Source organism: Quercus lobata, chromosome 4 (genome assembly GCF_001633185.2).
Source record: "Quercus lobata isolate SW786 chromosome 4, ValleyOak3.0 Primary Assembly, whole genome shotgun sequence".
Classification (NCBI taxonomy): Eukaryota; Viridiplantae; Streptophyta; class Magnoliopsida; order Fagales; family Fagaceae; genus Quercus; species Quercus lobata.
In genome coordinates this window covers 42,223,379-42,238,097 of record NC_044907.1, presented here as the reverse complement: position 1 = coordinate 42,238,097, position 14,719 = coordinate 42,223,379, and the positions used below count along the sequence as shown (strand labels likewise).

The 14,719-nt window shown below is 34.7% G+C and overlaps 1 pseudogene; it reads left to right on the top strand.

Annotated features, from left to right (window-relative positions):
• Positions 1 to 932: 932 nt before the first annotated feature.
• Positions 933 to 5,000, top strand: LOC115986383 (annotated as a pseudogene).
• Positions 5,001 to 14,719: the final 9,719 nt, after the last annotated feature.

Sequence of the window (14,719 nt, the reverse complement as noted above, 5' to 3'; positions counted from 1 at the left end):
CATTACCCGCTTATTCGGTAACTAGTTTTCATTAAAAATAAATAAATGATCAGGATTAAGACATATAAAATATCCGGTCAAGATTTAAAGGGGTACGGTACCCACTAAAAAAATAGTGGGTACCGTAGAATGACCCAAATTTAAAATATCAATACAAAATATGAGATATTGAGACACAAAAATAAAACAATTTTTTTTTTTCCCCTTTTTTTGGGGCTAAAATGATAATATCATTGAGAAGAAAACCACACAAACAAGTAAACCAACCCTTTTAATTTTTTAAAACATGAGAACAGAGCTTCTTTAATGAATTATTTTCATTATTTTCCAAAAGAAATTTTAAATGGTTCTTCTATCAATTGGTATTTTGAAAACACAAAGAAAAATGGGGTGAGAAAAAGAACACTGATTTTGAAAGTAGTTTTCCTTACCACAAAAACAGGCAGATTCAATTCAAGAAACGGGTCCCATTGCCTCCGTTCGTCTCTGCCGTGACATTTCGTCCCAGAAGTCCCTCCGTTACCCTCTGTTTCTTTTTTGTGTGTAGTGTGTGTATGCATGTTTCTTTTTCTGCTTCTTGCTTTATTTTTGGGGTTTTCTTGGTGAATGATGAAATTGGTTTGTCGTGGTTTTCTTGTTTCTCAAATGGGTTTTTAATTTTGAAATGCTATAATTTCTTAATTTTAATTTCCAAGAAAACATTTTTCTTGGAAATTCAAGAAAAGGGTTTGAAGATTTTCTCTGGTGAGGGGGTTTTCCGTGGCGCCGCTGGCACGGAAGTCGAGGCCTACGTCAGAGAGGAAGACTAATGGTTTTCTTTTTTGGTGCTTTCATATGGTTTAGACTAATGGATTTTTTTTTTTTTTTTGCGCGTTCATATGGTTTAGACTAATGGTTTTTTTTTTTTTTTTTTTGGATTCTGATTTGTTAGAATTGAATTGCAAGTTCCTGTTGATTTGGTTCTTGTTTGTAATGAAAAACTTCTTTTTGGATTTTCTTTGGTCTCTTGCTTTTTGCAACTTCCTGGTTCTTCAATGTTATTGATTTTTATTAACTAGACTTTTGAATTTTGTATAATTTTGAATACCTTTCTTGGTTTTTTATTGTTTTTTTTTTGGGGGTAAAAAAGGGGATTACCGTTAAGTTTTGTTATTCTAGACGTTTGGTTGTCCCTATTGTTGAGGGTTGTTTGATTGAATTAGTCTTACCACGTTATTTTTCTTGTTTTTCAAGTTTTGCTCTGTAAGGCTATATAATATAGCCAAGTTTGCTCTTCAATCAATCAAATAACGGAGATTTCTCCCAAATTTCCTTATATTTTTCATAAGTTTTCCTGGTTCTTAACAATTCCTTCCTTCCTTTTCATCTCTCTAGCTTCATTTTCTTTTTTTCCTTTTCTCCACTGCCGTTCGTTCCACTCTTCTTCCACTTCCATGCCCCCAAAACTCAAGACAGTTCTTCCCTTAAAATAACGATCTCAAGAGCGAAGGCAGAAAAACCCAAACCCAAAAATCGCGATCACTCCACCACCATGATTACTCCTTTCGAAGCTAAGCCGAAACCAAACCCGACCCACTCGAGTTGGTAGCTGAGACTGACTGTCGTCATTGTGAAATGGGTAAATCAACACCCTCTCTTCTTTTTATATGAAATCGATTGATTATTAGAGTAGTAAGCCTTCCATTTCCATTTCGTGCATTTACTTCTTATCATTATTGTTCTACTATTAGAGAAAATGTGAAAACCCCTTATCAGAATCAGAACCGGAATCAGTTGTTGAAATCTGTGAGAGATCACTGCAAATCTGGAACCTTTAAGAATCTTGATCATGCCTTAGGCCTGTTTGATACAATGCTTCACATGCACCCTTTGCCTTCCATTGTCGATTTTACTTAATTGTTGGGTGCCGTTGCAAGAATGAAGCATTACTCTGTAGTCATTACTCTTATTCAACGTATGGAATCATTCGGAATCTCTCCCGATATTTATACTCTCACTGTTTTGATTAATTGCTACTGCCATCTGAACCGGGTCAATTTTGGTTTCTCTGTCTTATCAACAATTTTGAAACTTGGTTATCTGCCTACCCAAACTACTCTAACCACTCTTCTTAAAGGTCTCTGTCTTCAAGGTGATATTTCTGGAGCTGTGAGTTTGGTAGAGGAAATGGAGAACGAAGGGTACCAACCTGATGCAGTTACTTGTGGAACATTACTAAACGGTCTGTGTAAGATTGGCCAGACTGGTGTGGCTATTAGGTTGCTCAGGAAGCTTGAAAAAGGGAATTTTGAACTAAATGTGGTGCTTTATAGCACGGTCATTGACAGTTTATGTAAGGATAGATTGGTAAATGACGCTTTGAACCTTTTATCTGAAATGAGGAGTAAAGGCATTCAACCAAATCTGGTCACTTACAATTCCTTAGTTCAAGGTCTATGCAATTTTGGCCGGAGGAGAGAGGCTGCTACTTTGTTGAATGAGATGGAACAAAGGAAGGTCATGCCAAATGTATAAACATTTAGCATATTGGTGGACACACTTTGCAAGGAAGGGATGTTTACTAAGGCAAAAGAAGTTTTTGATGTGATGATTCAAAGAGGCATTGATCCTAACATATACACTTACAATTCTTTGATTGATGGTTATTGTTTGCAAAACAGACTGGATGAGGCAGTTAAGACGTTTAATTTGATGGTTGAGAAGGGTTGTTCACCCAATGTGTTTAGCTATACTATATTGATAAATGGATATTGCAAAAGTAAAAAAATTGATGAAGCAAAGCGTCTGTTTCACGAAATGTCTAATAAGGGAATGATTCCTAATGTAGTGACTTACAACACTCTTATAGGTGGGTTATGTCGAGTGGAGAGAGTTCGGACTACACTAGAGCTATTCAATACAATGCGAGCTTGTGGCCAACATCCAGATTCCCAAACCTATGGCACCCTGTTAGATGGCTTTTTTAAGAATAGACGAATTGCTGAGGCAATGGCATTGTTTCTGGAGATGGAAGAAAAAAAGTTGGACCACAAGCAATGTTGGGGAACTTATAACTGCAAGAGAAATCTTTAGTGGTCTTTTTGCAAAAGGGTTGCAACCTAATGTTCGGACTTACACTATAATGATCAAAGGATTTTGCAAGAATGAACTAATTGATGAAGCGGGTGAGCTGCTTGAGGAAATGGATAGCAACGGTTGTTCACTTGACGATCGCACATATAACACAATAATTCAAGGGTTATTGCAACATAGCGAGACATCAATGGCAATTAAATATCTCAAAATAATGATTGACAGGGGTTTTTTAGCAAATGCGACCACTGCAACCATGTTTATTGACTTGTTGTTATCGAATCAAGTAGATGAAAATATTCAAGAATTGCTTCCGAAGTTTGTGTGAAGGTTTTTTAGGTTCTCAAGATCAAGGACAACATTCATATTTAACCAATCACAAGTCATTATGTGAGTGATGTATATTTGCTTCAGTAAAATTTAATACTTTTTATGAGATGGTATTTCTTTCCAATTCTGTGCACTAGATTGTTTGTTCCTTTTACTATTTGATCTTTTGTTGTAATTTTGTTGTGCACTCATTTTGTTGCATTAAATCCTTTTTCATGGATAGGTGTTTCAATTTTTTTCTAATGTAATGTTAATGCGAAATATCATACCCCTTTTATAAGTATGCACTCCCTAAACCAGCCCCAAAATTCTTAAACCATTAGTGATTAGGTCTGCACCAAATTAGTTCTTGAATCAGTTTCAGTTTTACAAAAGTAGTTTGGTTGTAATTTGCTTATCAAATTTAGTTTTAAAGCAGGTTATGGGTGCTTGTAAGTTAAACTATTGTTTTAAAACCGCAATAGATTGAGCTGTTAGACTTCTGAAATATCAATAGTTTAAGTTATTGTCTCTTTCACTTTCATACCTCTTAGTTATCTTTTGCCAAAAGGCAGGATTTATTTTGTGTCCAACTTTCATAATTCTGATGTCTTGTTTGCGCTTACTACGATTTAAGTGTTACTAGTGATTCTTGTTCCTTTATTCATTTGAGGGTATGTAGGATAGCTGATCTAAAGTAAGAGTGCCATTATTAGTAAAATTTGTTATTTATTTATTCTTTTTTTTTTTTTCATAACGAGGAACCACACCAAGACAAGGCCCTTTGGACCCACCCCTAGGGACAAATTTAATTATTTTTACATAACACTTGGACAACAGTGAAACAAATAGTATAATTATTTTGGTTCTTTTGGTTACTTCATGCCTCCCTCCCTCCCCCATTAGATAAAGCTATCTTTATATTGGAGTAAACTTATTGTTTTACTTTGTACTGTATGTAATCATATCAGTATGTAATCATATCAAATTATTGACTAATGATTAAGGACTAGGTATTTTCGTTGCAAGTTATTCTTTTACCTGGTGATATTTATTTTCTTGTATTGGCACTAGGTTGTTTGTTGCTATTCTAGTTTTGTTATCTTTCCTTGGAATTATGTTGAGCACTAGTGTTGTAAATTTGAACTTATTTTTGTGAAAATTATCTTGAACTTCAGTTGATGTAACATTGTGAACGTGCAATTAGTTTTATGTATTTGTGAAATGACAGAATAATTTGTTTGCAATTGGTTATGCTTATGGGGTAATTTGGGAGCTCGACATAGGTCAATTGAATATCAGCCAAAGACCATTGATACTAGTAGATTTTCCTTACGTAGTAGTTAATATTAGAGATCATCTTCTTTCTACTACCACTAATATTCCGACCTTTGATGGATTTGGTATACTTGCAATCCCCCTATTACAATTACTTGCCTCATATGTATAGCTTTTTTTTCTCACTAAATTTGTCATTATTGTTTATACACATTTTAGAATAAAGCATAGGTAGGATATACATTCATCCTAAATTGCCAGATCAAATCTATTGATACAATATTATGAAAATGTACAATGAAGAGTCATATCTTACTTTGAAACTGGAATAGAGTTTATGGGTTGGGAAAGAGGGAAAAGGTTGGAAGATTGAAATAAAATGTGAAATGCAATTCCAAATAAAAAATTTCCTATATATATGTGTGTGTGTTGAAATCTTTGGTAAGCAACAGGCTTCTATGCTGAAACCGTTTTTTTTTTTTTTGGGGGGGGGGGGCGGGGGGTGGGGGTGTGGAGATCAGGGCTGTACTGAATGTGTGCAAGGTATTTTGCCTGGTAGAAGATCAAAGAATAAAAGATGGGGAGGGTTAGGTTTTGCTTTCATAGATTGAGACAGCAAAAGGATTGTAGCTGGCTGCCATAGTTGGAAACTCAGGACTAGCAGACAATCATCTGTCTGGCTGTCAAAGAAGCTCTGGAGGTAGCAAGAGATCTATGCTAAAAAACTATTAGGATCTGAAACTTATATTCTAATTTAAGAAGAGGAGTTATCATCTAGACTCTGTAGATTTAGAGACTAAAATACATTACAAGATCAGTGATGTAATGGGCAGTTGCAAAAATCCAACAACAAATAAAAAGGGAACAAAACAAACGAGTTTTGTTTTGATCCTTACCTTCTTCACATACATACATGGATTTACGGAGGTTTATGTATGTATAGAACTATTAATATCACAATATAGTGGTTAGAATTTAGGATTTTGAATTCATTGATATCCAAATAGAAAATAAAGCAAAACCCAATCATAACTCAAGGAAATTTGCGATTTCAACTTGCCTATATCCAGAAAATAAAAAACTAAGGGTCTGTTTGGTTGGGAGGATGGAAAAGTGGGAGAATAGAAAATGGAGAGAGGATGGAAAAGTGGGAGGATAGAAAAGATGTTACTTTCCCTCATTTGCGTTTGGTTGGGAGGGTGGAAAAGTGGAGGGATGGAAAACTTTTTGTTTGATTGAAAATAGGGTGGGTTGGCACATTCTTTTGTCCATAGCTGGTTTTGGTTTTGTCCTTAAATTTTCATTTCCCCTTTCATTTAGAGAATGAAGATAATATTTGATCTACGGAAAATCCCAGTAAGGCAATCAGCAGTCCATATCTGTGGATGCAGTGGTTCATTTGAAGCTTAGCCTTCTGTTTTAGTTTGTTGCTAGTATATATTTGGTTCTTGTACCTGCCACTTATGCCACCGCCAGATGTCCAAGGGTTTGCTGCTCTTTGACAATACCCCCTAATTTTAGTTTCTGAATTTTATTTGGGAATTAAGTAAAAGTTTATAAATGATGAATCTTTCTTTCTTAATGAATGGGATTTTGTGGAATGATGCAGATAAGAAAGTTAATTATGCTGTGAAGGTCCATGGTTTTGAGGTATCACCTTACCCAGTGGTGTCAGGCAGGCCAGCCACCTTTAACTTCTCGGCCTCAACTGGCAATTTCTTCTATCTTTGGTCTTTTTTTGTGTGTGTGTGTGTGTGTGTGTGTGTGTGTGTGTGTGTGTGTTATTGGCATAACTTTCTTTCTATTGGGGTGATTTTGATATAAGTAAGATTGGATTATGTAACTTTATAATGTAACACTTGTTTTGATTTGAACAATGCTCCAAAGATGACATTATAAATCTAATGTATGACATCTAATGCCAGAACAATGCTCCATCTCAGACTCAACCGGAAATTTCTTCTACCTTTGGTCTCCTTTTTTTGTGTGTTATTGGCATAACTTTCTTTCCATTGGTCATGTTTTCTTTTAGGAAATTACTTGACTTGGGTGATTTTGATATAAGTAAGCTTGGATTATGTAACTTTATAGTGTAACACTTGTTTTGATTTGAACAATGCTCCAAAGAAGGCATTATAAATCTAATGCCAGAAAATGCCTCTTGTTACATGTTTTGATGTTCTGAATACTATGAATATGATCAAACCATAGAGTTTATTTGTCCCTTTTGCCTACTGATGTTTTGTATTTGCTGAACATTAATTAATGTATGTGCCATTTGACATATATTTTGCCATTTTTAGTAAGGTGACCTTACCCTTTGTCTTTCTTGCACGTAAAGCCATCTCTTGTGGGAAGGCTGTCATTGAGGTTTCTTAATTTGAGGTGCATGCCCATGCAGAATAGCATGATCTTTATGTGGAGATAACTTGTCCTATTTTAGTCGGAAAGCTTGTGCTCTCATACCCAAAATTTACCTGGATATACATCACCTGTGAGTCTCATTTTACTAGATTTAGGCTCTTTCTCAATGTATTGATATTTAAGGGGTGAACTTTTTAAACATTCTCACTGTGTATGCCATCTTATACAGTGACTCAAACAAAGGGTTAATAAATTCCTATTATTTTAAGAAAGATGATTTGTGAATGTAGTAGATATACAATCTTGTCCTGTAGGCATAAAGCTATCATACTGATAGTGGCCTCCCTATTTTACATAAGTGACCTCCCTGTTTTACCATGTCTCCAGCAAAAAATCACCTGCATTATAGGGTTCTGAAATTCTAAATGTAGCTCAGAGTTGTCTTACTGTCCTGTGCGATGCATCCTGCCACTTACCTCTTTTTGGTGGTTTATTATTATTATTATTATTTTTTGGGGAGGGGGGGAGTTGGGGAGGGGGAGTTGTTTTGATGCTCATTAATTTGTTTGCTTCGTAGTTTTTATTGAAGATATGAAAACATGGTTTTGCATGATGTAGAGTCTAGACAAGATAAAATGCAGGCTTCTTGGAGGTACAAATGCTCAAGAAGTTAGAGCAAATGGTTCTTGATATGCAAGCAAGGTTGTTGCTGGATATCCTAGGGAGAGGAATTGAATCAGCTTTGATAAATTGTTCGTCTTTAGTACCTGAGCCATGGCTGGCATCTGGTGAGATAAAATTTGGCATTGATCTTGAAATAATAGAATTATTCTGTCTATATTGCCACCGTGTAAATTGTTTGTTCAATCTCTGAAGGAAGCTAGAAGCTTGAGTGGTTTATTTATCATCTGAGTTATGCGGTTAGCATGAGCTTTGACAAATTTTATTTGTGGTTTCTATTTCCTTTATTTATGAATTTCTTTACTAGTTAATTGGTTTTTATTTTTATTTTATTTTTATATTATTATTTTTTTAATTTATTTATAATCTTTACAGTTTTACAATTTCACTTAGCACAGATTAACTTTTATTTCTAGAGTACTTTTCTACGACTCTAAACCCTTAAGCTGTGGTATGGGCCTTGTTGTACTTTCTTGTTTGAGATGATTTTAGTGCCTGTGTGGTACCAAGTAAAAGAGAATTTGGTTTAAACCAAACAACTAGTTTGAATTCAATCTTTTCTTATTTTGATCACGAAATATACTCAAGAGATGTATCGAGGAAGAATATTCCATAATTGTACATAGACAGAAATATTCCATAACTTTTATTTCTATAATATTTTTGTGATTTGAATTCTTATGTACTTGATGCTTCTAAAGTTTGTTCTTATTTCTAGAATATTTAATCAATGTCTGGATATATCTCCATACATTGATGTTTTACAGGATCTTCTCTTGCAGCCTACAGGATCTGTACCCTTCTTTCATCCTCTTTGATTTTTCATTTTTGTTTTTAAATATTTGATAATATTGTTTCTTAGCAATATTTGCATTCCAAAATTTGATCTTGATTCAGAATTTGCGAGGAGGAACTATGTGCTGCCTACAGCAACTCACAAATTCTTGCTTGTTATGTAGGAATGTGGAGAACAATCTATTCTCTGGACCTATACCTGCAAAATTGCTGAGTATTCCAAATTTCAAAATCCATAGCACCTAAAATTTGGAATACTCAGCAATTGGAATACTCAGCAATTTTGCAGGTATAGGTCTAGAGAATAGATTGCCTTTTAACATGGATTTGGTTGTGTCGTGTATGCCAAATCCTAACTCTAGTGATGTTAGTTCTTCTCTCACGGTCTGTTTTTAATTAATACAGAACTCAATATTTCTTTCTTTCTTTATTTTTGAATTTTTCCATTTCTTTTTGGATATTAAGCTATTCTGCAATGGTATTGTTTTACCTAACTTGAGACATGGAGTTTGTTAGTTGCTTATATAGAATGCTCAAGTTAGGCTAGGAGGTCAGAAACAGATTTCTTTGTTGTCTCTTTTATTGCTAACCTAGGAAATCACAACTTGTAGATTTCACACTTTTGTGAGGAAGTCTTTTGTCATTCATGTTAAGTGAATTAGAAACTGATTTTTTCTCTTTTTTGTGGTATATGTATTTGCATGAGATCTGTCAACCACCCTCTGTTCACCGAAATTTCAAGTCTGCGAATCTTCTCCTTATGACAAGCTTGAATTACGTGTTTCAGACTGCGGTTTGGCTCCTCTTTTATTGTTTGGTTCTGCGTGCTAGGTAATTTTGTGTGTGTGATGTTTAAATCTCGTTGATATAAAATGCTGCAAATTACTATTTTTGACTGATGTTTGTAAATGTTTATTGAGACCCTGTGTTTGCATTCAACTTTATGTTTTATAGCTGTTTTATTTTGAAATTGACAGGATGCAATTGAACAATTTTATAAAATTTTCAAAAATTGTAATACTCTGTGGCAAAGACGCTGAAAAATTTGAAATTGCTAGATATTGGATCTTTTAGGAATGTAACTTGGGAAATGAAACTGGAGAAAAGAAATCGTTTCCTTTTTGGGAGATTGGAGATACCAATGTCCGGGTTTGAGTACAGGAACAAGTTGATGTTCCTTGCCCTGGGACATTTGGAGCTTCTTTAAAGATGTATGCTTATCTCCATTGATATTTATTATTTGATCACAAATAGAAAATAAATAAATAAATTAGAAGCCCAAAATAGAAAGGGACACAAATCTAACATGGTTCACCATGATTGCCTTTGTCCACATATGAGGGAGAAGACCTCACCCTTCTCTCTCTATCTGATACTAGCGTCATGGACCGTGGTGACTCTAGGCCTCTGGCTTCTGTAAGAACCTTTTTGCATTACTTGATAGAGCCAGGTCCAAAACACAAGACACCTCACAGCAATCTTTCGTATTCTCAAATTTTGGCTTTTACTTTTTAAGGACTAGTCACCACAGCAATCCAAGTTTAAAGAATAAGTCAATGTTCAGTGATGTACATTTTAATTTGTGGGGCTTGCTGACCTGTGGTGTCCCTCAAGAATTGGTGTTCTGTAGAGCTTGGCGGCTTTCACTCCACTTTCACTTCCACATCAGGTGTTTCTTCCTCTTTTCCTGTTTTTGGCTTGTGAGTTTTAAATCTGAACTATATTCAGTTTTACTGGAGAGGGATGATGGCCTTCATTTCAGGCCAGTTGTTTTATGTTGTTAGTTGAAAAGAACTTTTTAAGAAATTGAATATCTATATATATATATTTTTTTATGGTGGCAACAGGTTCAACAGTTGAAAATCTGCCTCAAACGGGTCAAGTGTCAGCTTTCCCACTTGGGAATTTGATGAAACTGACCTGTCTATTCAAGATGCAAAACCGGTAAAATATTTTCCCAAAATGGCAGAGACGATCTCCAATATCCGGTTGGAGATCTCACAGATCTCCAATCAGATAGGACAGAGATCTTGCAATCTCGGATGTTTCTGCTCTCCGTCGCCTTTTTTTGCCGGTTTCAACTGAATCTGACTACCACCCATGGACACTTGCACGTTTGAGAAGTTGTTTCTGCTCAGTCAGTGATGGGTCTCATCCTTCACCACCCGACGACTAACATAATGTGTCTGGGTCCAAACTGACTTGAACCAACCCGTGGACACCCCCTGGATATGAGGACCATTTTGTTCCTTTTAAGCACACAGCCTTTCATTTGACTAATATTATTGTCCCTCCAAAAAATTTTCTTTTCAAGAGCTTTCAGCAGTTACTTATTAGATTGCTTCAATCAAATAGATTTTTCTGAAGATGTTTTTATAGGATTTTTCAGTTTCTTCCACTACTGTATAGTGCAAAGTTATATTTTCTGATGTCTTAGCATATTGTATAGTGATGGTCTTATCCTTCACCACCCAATGACTGACATAATGTGTTTGAGTCCAGATTGACTTGACCTGACCCATAGACACCCCTAGACATGAAGACCATTTTGTTCCTTTCTAAATGCAGAGCCTTTCATTTGAGTAATATTATTGTCCCTCCAAAAAATTTTCTTTTCAAGAGCTTTCAACAGGTGCTTCATAACTTATTAGATAGCTTCAATCAAAAAGATTTTTCTGAAGACGTTTTCATAGGGCTTTTCAGTTTCTTCCACTACTGTATAGTGTAAAGTCATATTTTCTGATGTCTTAGCATATTGTATAGTGATGGGTCTCATCCTTCACCACCCAATGACTGACATAATGTGTCTGAGTACTGACTTGACATGACCCGTGGACACCCTTAGATATGAAGACAATTTTGTTCCTTTCTAAATGCAGAGCCTTTCATTTGAGTAATATTATTGCCCCTCTCCAAAAAATTTTCTTTTCAATAGCTTTCAGCAGGTGGTTCATAACATATTAGATTGCTTCAATCAAAAAGATTTTTCCTGAAGATGTTTTCATAGGCTTTTTCAGTTTCTTCCACTGCTGTATAGTGCAAAGTCATATTTTCTGATGTCTTAGCATATTGTTACTTTTTTGCTTATGGGCAGTTTGGGTAAATTTTTATATCATAAATGCCCACTCTACGTTTTTTTTTTAAGTCATTTTTATATTTGTTTTAAAAATCAGTATAGGTGGCTTTTCTCGAAAACCAGTGCTTCCACAAGCTCAAAGTCAACTTTTGAGGAAAAGTTCCTTTCCTAGCAGTCTCAAACTTCAGGTTTGTTGCCCTTTGCAATCTCTTTTAACAATGTTTGGTTTATGATGCTGCCATGGCCCATGAGACTAGGAATTTTAAATTATGTGGTGCAATTTTTCATATGTAACTTGTAGGTTGTGGTTGTTTGTTTGTTAGTTGCAAGCCTAAAACTAGGTGGTTCAGATCTTGGAAGCTTAATAAATTAGATGATTACTGGCTTAATTTTGAGCTTCAATTGTCCTCTGGTTATAGTTTCTTAATGTTGTACTCATAATTACAAACCCAAGATTCTTTGACTAGGATATAATTGTTTTTCCCCCCGGCTGATAGTTTTCATGTTTTGGCATTCAGCCTTGTTTTTGAGGGTGGTGGACCATATGCAAAGTTGCAAACATAAAGCATATAGTTTTGAAAGTTATATATAGCTAAACCATGTAATTTAAAAGAAAATGAGAAATTGGAGGATGTTTTCCTAGATTTCTGTATTTTAAAATACATTGCTTGTAATTAAAAATAGATCTCCATGTTTACTGTCCTAACATTTTTTTATTCTAAGATTCTATGCAAAACACACAAATAGTTTGCTTTTCATTAGACCACCGCCAAAGTAATAGAATGGGCCGCTTGTTTGCCCTAATCTATAGACATTTTGTGTACTTTATAGTTTATACTTCTTGATATTTCCTAATTATTTTTATTTGTTTAGAATTTACAGAAAGTCCAATTTTTTTTTTCTCCTTTTAGTTTGTGTCCTTTTTTTTTTTTTTTTTCTAAATTTTTTAAATTTGAAAATGCTTTACATATTAATATTCTTGTACAATTTGTGCTCAATTGGGAGGGTTTTTAGTACCATACTTTGCCAAAGTAATATGGTTGGACTATTTAAGTTGCTAGTACACGTGTTGGTCTTTGATACGTTGGAGGTTAGACTTAAGGTTGTTGTGGGAGTCGAGTCTGTAACTCTTGCCAATGGATGGTCTATTGGTCCTCTTCATTGTGTTTTCTCCTAGGTTAGTGTGTTTTCTCCTAGGTTATGAAATAACGTAATGAGTAGGTGAAAAATGGTGTGGAGGAGTTTTGAGAAATTTGGGTTTTAAGAAGTGAGTGGTTGGCTAAGTCAAAATAAAAGATAGACAACACTTTTGAGGCAGTGTGAGTTGGGCTGTGTTTTCCTACGTGGAAAAATTAACTTTATGTTACCACCCGCTCGAAACCATTAGGGAATTAATGAGAAATTGACTACAAAAGTGTCTTCTTAAACATGAATGAAGGTAGTGAAAATCATGATCCCACGTTGGTAAAGTTATAAATATTTTGTGGGTTTGTATACCATAGAGTTGGATATTGGATGGGCCCCAAGGGGCACCTCACTTTTGTGGAAGGGGGATGACCTACTTAAATGGGTCTTTCTCACACAAGCACGCATCACCCTAGGTTGGGTTGGGTAGGGTGTGTGTGCAACTGCGCATGCTATTTGGATTTGTCTAATATTGCTTTTTTTTTTTTTCGAAAAGCATGAATGCTTAACTTGTACCTGTTATGAATTGTTGCAATTTTGTCTATGAATACTTTGTCCTTCATTCATTCTGGTCACTTTTTATTTTCATATTTCGTGCTTAAGAATTTTTGAAAGAGAGAAAAACACAGTCTTGTTAGATGCGCACACATTTGCTATGCTTCTTCTGTTTATAGAAGATTTTTGTATCTAGGGAGATAGTTGTCCAATAGACTCAAAAAACCGCTATGATGGACAAAATCTATCTTAAGGACATGGTAAAAAACACTAGTCTTGATCAGAAACGATTTTTCCATTTTTTTTACTTATTTTGTTTGTATTTATTTACTACATATAGTATTTTTATTGTTGTTTGTTTGTAGAATTGCAAATAATAAATATTTATTGTATTATACCCAACAAGAGTTTTTTTCTTTATAAAGATAAAATTAAGGAATAATAAAGATTTTGATAGAAAAGATAGTTGAAATTATAGTTTTTTGGGATTGCTTTTACATTAGATAGTCATTTTGAGAGTGGAACAAAAGAATCAACAAAAAGATATTTAGCCATGAAGCATTCAATGTTAATATTATCACAATGGTACTAAAATGAGTCATGTGACTTTTGGTGGTAGGCGCCTAGTAATATTAAATAATGAATGACATGAAGCATTTGGTGGTGACACCAAGAGACATTCAATGGTGTGCTATGACACATTCAACAATGCATCATAAGACATTCAATGGCGCACTAGGCTTCAACAAGTGTGATATATTGCAGGAAATTTCTAAACTCTTGAGTATTATTTTACAAATCAATACTTAAGTCTTCGGAGTAAAAAAAAAAAAAAAAAAAAATTGCCGGAGCATATTTAAGTAAAGATAAAAACTTGGTTCATTTGTAATTATATAATGAAGCAAGGGAATTGATTTGAAAACGAGAAAGCGAAATGATGGATGCATACGTGTCTTTAGGTTTTGATGAGATGTTTTGAAAGCTAAGGCTTTTTTTGGTTAGGGGGTAGAAATTGGTGGTAGGATAGAAAAAATTTTAGTTTTCCCTCATATATGTTTAATTAGGAGGATGTAAAAGTGGGGAGATAAGAAAAAATCTTCTTTGTGTGATTGAGGAGAAAAAGAGATGATAGTTTATATAAGTTTACTTTGCATTGGTTGTAGTTGCACATTATAATGAGAGGGATAGAAAAGTTATTGTAACTGGTTGAAGCAGGCCAGCAAATTCTCTCATGTTTCTCTCCAAATCAGTAAGATTATATTTTGTGGTCCTGTGTGGAAAATACCCAGGATCACCATTTTTCTCCCCTCTCAACCAAAAACCAAAAACACTATTTCCTCTCCCATATTTTCCATCCCTCCCCATAATCACTTAGGAAATTATTGCCAAAAACACTATTTCCTCTCCCATATTTTCCATCCCTCCCCATAATCACTTAGGAAATTATTGCCAAAAACACTATTT